Source organism: Salvelinus fontinalis, chromosome 19 (assembly GCF_029448725.1).
Source record: "Salvelinus fontinalis isolate EN_2023a chromosome 19, ASM2944872v1, whole genome shotgun sequence".
Classification (NCBI taxonomy): Eukaryota; Metazoa; Chordata; class Actinopteri; order Salmoniformes; family Salmonidae; genus Salvelinus; species Salvelinus fontinalis.
In genome coordinates this window covers 51113289-51120788 of record NC_074683.1, presented here as the reverse complement: position 1 = coordinate 51120788, position 7500 = coordinate 51113289, and the positions used below count along the sequence as shown (strand labels likewise).

At 38.3% G+C, this 7500-nt stretch overlaps 1 protein-coding gene across 1 annotated transcript in view; it reads left to right on the top strand.

Moving 5' to 3' along the window:
• The window catches only part of fer1l6 (fer-1 like family member 6), a 103995-nt gene that overhangs the window by 69862 nt on the left and 26633 nt on the right, over window positions 1-7500 (top strand). The gene's annotated exons all lie outside the window — the stretch shown is intronic.

Below are 7500 nucleotides of genomic sequence, written 5' to 3'. Positions count from 1 at the left end.
CTGTAGGTAGGGGTAAAGGATAGATAATAGACAGTAACAGCAGTATACTGTAGGTAGGGGTAAAGGATAGATAATAGACAGTAACAGCAGTATACTGTAGGTAGGGGTAAAGGATAGATAATAGACAGTAGCAGCAGTATACTGTAGGTAGGGGTAAAGGATAGATAATAGACAGTAACAGCAGTATACTGTAGGTAGGGGTAAAGGATAGATAATAGACAGTAACAGCAGTATACTGTAGGTAGGGGTAAAGGATAGATAATAGACAGTAACAGCAGTATACTGTAGGTAAAGGATAGATAATATACAGTAACAGCAGTATACTGTAGGTAGGGGTAAAGGATAGATAATAGACAGTAACAGCAGTATACTGTAGGTAGGGGTAAAGGATAGATAATAGACAGTAGCAGCAGTATACTGTAGGTAGGGGTAAAGGATAGATAATAGACAGTAACAGCAGTATACTGTAGGTAAAGGATAGATAATAGACAGTAACAGCAGTATACTGTAGGTAGGGGTAAAGGATAGATAATAGACAGTAACAGCAGTATACTGTAGGTAGGGGTAAAGGATAGATAATAGACAGTAGCAGCAGTATACTGTAGGTAGGGGTAAAGGATAGATAATAGACAGTAACAGCAGTATACTGTAGGTAGGGGTAAAGGATAGATAATAGACATTAACAGCAGTATACTGTAGGTAAAGGATAGATAATAGACAGTAACAGCAGTATACTGTAGGTAGGGGTAAAGGATAGATAATAGACAGTAACAGCAGTATACTGTAGGTAGGGGTAAAGGATAGATAATAGACAGTAACAGCAGTATACTGTAGGTAGGGGTAAAGGATAGATAATAGACAGTAACAGCAGTATACTGTAGGTAGGGGTAAAGGATAGATAATAGACAGTAACAGCAGTATACTGTAGGTAGGGGTAAAGGATAGATAATAGACATTAACAGCAGTATACTGTAGGTAGGGGTAAAGGATAGATAATAGACAGTAACAGCAGTATACTATAGGTAGGGGTAAAGGATAGATAATAGACAGTAACAGCAGTATACTGTAGGTAGGGGTAAAGGATAGATAATAGACAGTAACAGCAGTATACTGTAGGTAGGGGTAAAGGATAGATAATAGACAGTAACAGCAGTATATTGTAGGTAGGGGTAAAGGATAGATAATAGACAGTAACAGCAGTATACTGTAGGTAGGGGTAAAGGATAGATAATAGACAGTAACAGCAGTATACTGTAGGTAGGGGTAAAGGATAGATAATAGACAGTAGCAGCAGTATACTGTAGGTAGGGGTAAGGATAGATAATAGACAGTAACAGCAGTATACTGTAGGTAGGGGTAAAGGATAGATAATAGACAGTAACAGCAGTGTACTGTAGGTAGGGGTAAAGGATAGATAATAGACAGTAACAGCAGTATACTGTAGGTAGGGGTAAAGGATAGATAATAGACAGTAACAGCAGTATACTGTAGGTAGGGGTAAAGTGACTAGACAACAGGATAGATAATAGACAGTAACAGCAGTATACTGTAGGTAGGGGTAAAGGATAGATAATAGACAGTAACAGCAGTATACTGTAGGTAGGGGTAAAGGATAGATAATAGACAGTAACAGCAGTATACTGTAGGTAGGGGTAAAGGATAGATAATAGACAGTAACAGCAGTATACTGTAGGTAGGGGTAAAGGATAGATAATAGACAGTAACAGCAGTATACTGTAGGTAGGGGTAAAGGATAGATAATAGACAGTAACAGCAGTATACTGTAGGTAGGGGTAAAGGATAGATAATAGACAGTAACAGCAGTATACTGTAGGTAGGGGTAAAGGATAGATAATAGACAGTAACAGCAGTATACTGTAGGTAGGGGTAAAGGATAGATAATAGACAGTAACAGCAGTATACTGTAGGTAGGGGTAAAGGATAGATAATAGACAGTAACAGGTAGTATACTGTAGGTAGGGGTAAAGGATAGATAATAGACAGTAACAGCAGTATACTGTAGGTAGGGGTAAAGGATAGATAATAGACAGTAACAGCAGTATACTGTAGGTAAAGGATAGATAATAGACAGTAACAGCAGTATACTGTAGGTAGGGGTAAAGGATAGATAATAGACAGTAACAGCAGTATACTGTAGGTAGGGGTAAAGGATAGATAATAGACAGTAGCAGCAGTATACTGTAGGTAGGGGTAAAGGATAGATAATAGACAGTAACAGCAGTATACTGTAGGTAGGGGTAAAGGATAGATAATAGACAGTAGCAGCAGTATACTGTAGGTAGGGGTAAAGGATAGATAATAGACAGTAACAGCAGTATACTGTAGGTAGGGGTAAAGGATAGATAATAGACATTAACAGCAGTATACTGTAGGTAGGGGTAAAGGATAGATAATAGACAGTAACAGCAGTATACTGTAGGTAAAGGATAGATAATAGACAGTAACAGCAGTATACTGTAGGTAGGGGTAAAGGATAGATAATAGACAGTAACAGCAGTATACTGTAGGTAGGGGTAAAGGATAGATAATAGACAGTAACAGCAGTATACTGTAGGTAGGGGTAAAGTGACTAGACAACAGGATAGATAATAGACAGTAACAGCAGTATACTGTAGGTAGGGGTAAAGGATAGATAATAGACAGTAACAGCAGTATACTGTAGGTAGGGGTAAAGGATAGATAATAGACAGTAACAGCAGTATACTGTAGGTAGGGGTAAAGGATAGATAATAGACAGTAACAGCAGTATACTGTAGGTAGGGGTAAAGGATAGATAATAGACAGTAACAGCAGTATACTGTAGGTAGGGGTAAAGGATAGATAATAGACAGTAACAGCAGTATACTGTAGGTAGGGGTAAAGGATAGATAATAGACAGTAACAGCAGTATACTGTAGGTAGGGGTAAAGGATAGATAATAGACAGTAACAGGTAGTATACTGTAGGTAGGGGTAAAGGATAGATAATAGACAGTAACAGCAGTATACTGTAGGTAGGGGTAAAGGATAGATAATAGACAGTAACAGCAGTATACTGTAGGTAGGGGTAAAGGATAGATAATAGACAGTAACAGTAGTATACTGTAGGTAGGGGTAAAGGATAGATAATAGACAGTAACAGCAGTACACTGTAGGTAGGGGTAAAGGATAGATAATAGACAGTAACAGCAGTATACTGTAGGTAGGGGTAAATGATAGATAATAGACAGTAACAGCAGTATACTGTAGGTAGGGGTAAAGGATAGATAATAGACAGTAACAGCAGTATACTGTAGGTAGGGGTAAAGGATAGATAATAGACAGTAACAGCAGTATACTGTAGGTAGGGGTAAAGGATAGATAATAGACAGTAACAGCAGTATACTGTAGGTAGGGGTAAAGGTATTAGACAACAGTAGGCTCAATGCAGATAGGGAAATACAGTAGTTAACCAATAGCTGCCCAGACTAACTATTTAGCCTTCGTATGGTTCTGGGGGTAGAAGCTGTTCAGGGTCCTGTTGGTTCCTGACTTGGTGCGTGGTAGCAGAGAGAACAGCCTATGACTTGAGTGCCAGAGTTTATTATTGTTGTTGTTGAGGATTTTGGTGTCTTTTGAGTTTATTTTCTTCATGAATACAGTAACTTTGGACAGCGCCTCACCACACATTGTTGTGTTTTACAGTATTTCCATTCCAAACCTTGCTGTCATTGTTGTGTTTTACCGTATTTCCATTCCAAACCTTGCTGTCATTGTTGTGTATTACCGTATTTCCATTCCAAACCTTGCTGTCATTGTTGTGTTTTACCGTATTTCCATTCCAAACCTTGCTGTCATTGTTGTGTATTACCGTATTTCCATTCCAAACCTTGCTGTCATTGTTGTGTATTACCGTATTTCCATTCCAAACCTTGCTGTCATTGTTGTGTATTATCGTATTTCCATTCCAAACCTTGCTGTCATTGTTGTGTATTACCGTATTTCCATTCCAAACCTTGCTGTCATTGTTGTGTATTACCGTATTTCAATTCCAAACCTTGCCGTCATTGTTGTGTATTACCGTATTTCCATTCCAAACCTTGCCGTCATTATTGTGTATTACCGTATTTCCAATCCAAACCTTGCTGTCATTGTTGTGTATTACCGTATTTCCATTCCAAACCTTGCTGTCATTGTTGTGTATTACCGTATTTCCATTCCAAACCTTGCTGTCATTGTTGTGTATTACCGTATTTCCATTCCAAACCTTGCTGTCATTGTTGTGTATTACCGTATTTCCATTCCAAACCTTGCTGTCATTGTTGTGTATTACCGTATTTCCATTCCAAACCTTGCTGTCATTGTTGTGTATTACCGTATTTCCATTCCAAACCTTGCTGTCATTGTTGTGTATTACCGTATTTCCATTCCAAACCTTGCTGTCATTGTTGTGTATTACCGTATTTCCATTCCAAACCTTGCTGTCATTGTTGTGTATTACCGTATTTCCATTCCAAACCTTGCTGTCATTATTGTGTGTTACCGTATTTCCATTCCAAACCTTGCTGTCATTGTTGTGTATTACAGTATTCCCATTCCAAACTTTGCTCTCCGATGGAGTAGACTCCTTGGGTAAGGACCTGAATAGTAAGACAGTAGTAATTTATCACATGGTTCCTTGAGTAAGGACATGCATAGCAAGACACTGGTAATTTATCGCATGGCTCATTGGGTAAGGATATGGCTAGCATAACAGGAGTAATTTATCGCATGGCTCATTGGGTACGGATATGGATAGTAGAGGTCGACCGATTATGATTTTTCAGCACCGATACCGATTATTGGGGGACAAAAATAGCCGATACCGATTAATCGGCCGATTTAAAAATTAAAAAAAATATGTATTTATATATATATATATATATATATCATACAGACACACACATGTTTGTAATAATGACAATTGCAACAATACTCAATGAACAATTTTATTTTAACTTAATATAATACATAAATAAAATCAATTTAGTCTGAAATAACATGAGAACATATGTTAAAACGAACCACCAGCTTTCATGGGTCTTCAATATTCCCAGTTAATAAGTTTTAGGTTGTAGTGCAGAAAGCAGAGCTTGTCTGCATAGTCCCCTGTCAGTCTGCTCCTCCGCGAAACACAGACCTTATTTGAAGTAGATAAAGACATTCTCTATTTTAGACATGAACAGTAAAATAACGAAGGAACCCCTTTCAAGTTCAGCCACAAGTTATTACAGGAATTATAACGCGTCGACTATTTCTCTCTAAACCATATATCTTTGACTAATCCGGAAACTATCACCTCGAAAACAAAACGTTTATTCCGTTCCGTATTTTATCTAACGGTTGGCATCCATAAGTCTAAATATTCCTGTTACATTGCACAACCTTCAATGTTATGTCATAATTACGTAAAATTCGAACCCCTGAACGAGGCAGAACGTTCCTAGGCCGTCATTGAAAATAAGAATGTGTTCTTAACTGACTTGCCTAGTTAAATAAAGATTAAATAAAGGTGTAAAAAATAAAAATGATTTTTTTAAATAAATTGACAAATCGGCGCCCTAAAATACCGATTTCCGATTGTAATGAAAACTTGAAATCGGCCCTAATTATTCGGCCATTCTGATTAATCGGTCGACCTCTAATGGAGTAATTTATCGCATGGTTGCTTGGGTAAGGATATGGATAGCATAACAGGAGTAATTCATCGCATGGTTCCTTCTATCAATCCTTTTTGGTGGCAAGTATAGTCCATTGCACCCCAGTAGAATAGTGTTTTGGGGGAAGGCCGTGAAATACAATGGTTGTGAGGGAGAAGGCCAATGGGTGTCACAAGGTCGGTATCCGTAGATGGCGTTACACCTAGCAACCTATTTAGCAATCATAGCAAACTGTAATTGTTTACACCTGAGTTCCACCTTGGTTGCTTTGTGCTTTAATAATTCAGTTATTTTCCTAACTGGACATCTAGATGTTTACTTTGTTGTTTACAAATACAGTTGAAGTCGGAAGTTTACATACACTTTAGCCAAATACATTAACTCAGTTTTTCACAATTCCTGATATTTAATCCTAGTAAAAAATTCCCTGTCTTAGGTCAGTTAGGATCACTACTTTATTTTAAGAATGTGAAATGTCAGAATAAAAGTAGAGAGAATTATTTCTTTCAGCTTTTATTTCTTTCATCACATTCCCAGTGGGTCAGAAGTTTACAATTTTGGCCCATTCCTCCTGACAGAGCTGGTGTAACTGAGTCAGGTTTGTAGGCCTCCTTGCTCGCACACGCTTTTTCACTTCTGCCCACATATTTTCTATAGGATTGAGGTCAGGGCTTTGTGATGGCCACTTCAATACCTTGACTTTGTTGTCCTTAAGCCATTTTGCCACTACTTTGGAAGTATGCTTGGGGTCATTGTCCATTTGGAAGACCCATTTGTGACCAAGCTTTAACTTCCTGACTGATGTCTTGAGATGTTGCTTCAATATATCCACATAATTTTCCTATCTCATGATGCCATCTATTTTGTGAAGTACACCAGTCTTTCCTGCAGCAAAGCACCCCCACAACATGATGCTGCCACCCCCGTGCTTCACGGTTGGGATGGTGTTCTTTGGCTTGCAAGCATCCCCCTTTTTCCTCCAAACATAACGATGGTCATTATGGCCAAACAGTTCTATTTTTGTTTCATCAGACCAGAGGACATTTCTCCAAAAAGTACGGTCTTTGTTCCCATGTGCAGTTGCAAACCGTAGTCTGGCTTTTTTATGTCGGTTTTGGAGCAGTGGCTTCTTCCTTGCTGAGCGGCCTTTCAGGTTATGTCGATATAGGACTCGTTTTACTGTGGATATAGATACTTTTGTACCTGTTTCCTCCAGCATCTTCACAAGGTCCTTTGCTGTTGTTCTGGGATTGATTTGCACTTTTCGCACAAGTACGTTCATCTATAGGAGATGTCTCCTTCCTGAGCGGTATGACGGCTGCGTGGTCCCATGGTGTTTATACTTGCGTACTATTGTTTGTACAGATGAACGTGGTACTTTCCGGTATTTGGAAATTGTTCCCAAGGATGAACCAGATTTTTTTTCTGAGTTCTTGGCTGATTTCTTTTGATTTTCCCATGATGTCAAGCAAAGAGGCACTGAGTTTGAAGCTAGGCCTTGAAATATATCCACATGTACACTTTCAATTGACTCAAATTATGTCAATTAGCCTATCAGAAGCTTCTAAAGCCATGACATCATTTTCTGGAATTTTCCAAGCTGTTTAAAGGCACAGTCAACTTAGTGTATGTAAACTTCTGACCCACTGGAATTGTGATACAGTGAATTATAAGTGTAATAATCTGTCTGTAAACAATTGTTGGAAAAATGACTTGTGTCATGCACAAAGTTGATGTCCTAACCGACTTGCCAAAACTATAGTTTGTTAACTAGAAATTTGTGGAGTGGTTGAAAAACTAGTTTAATAACTCTAACCTAAGTG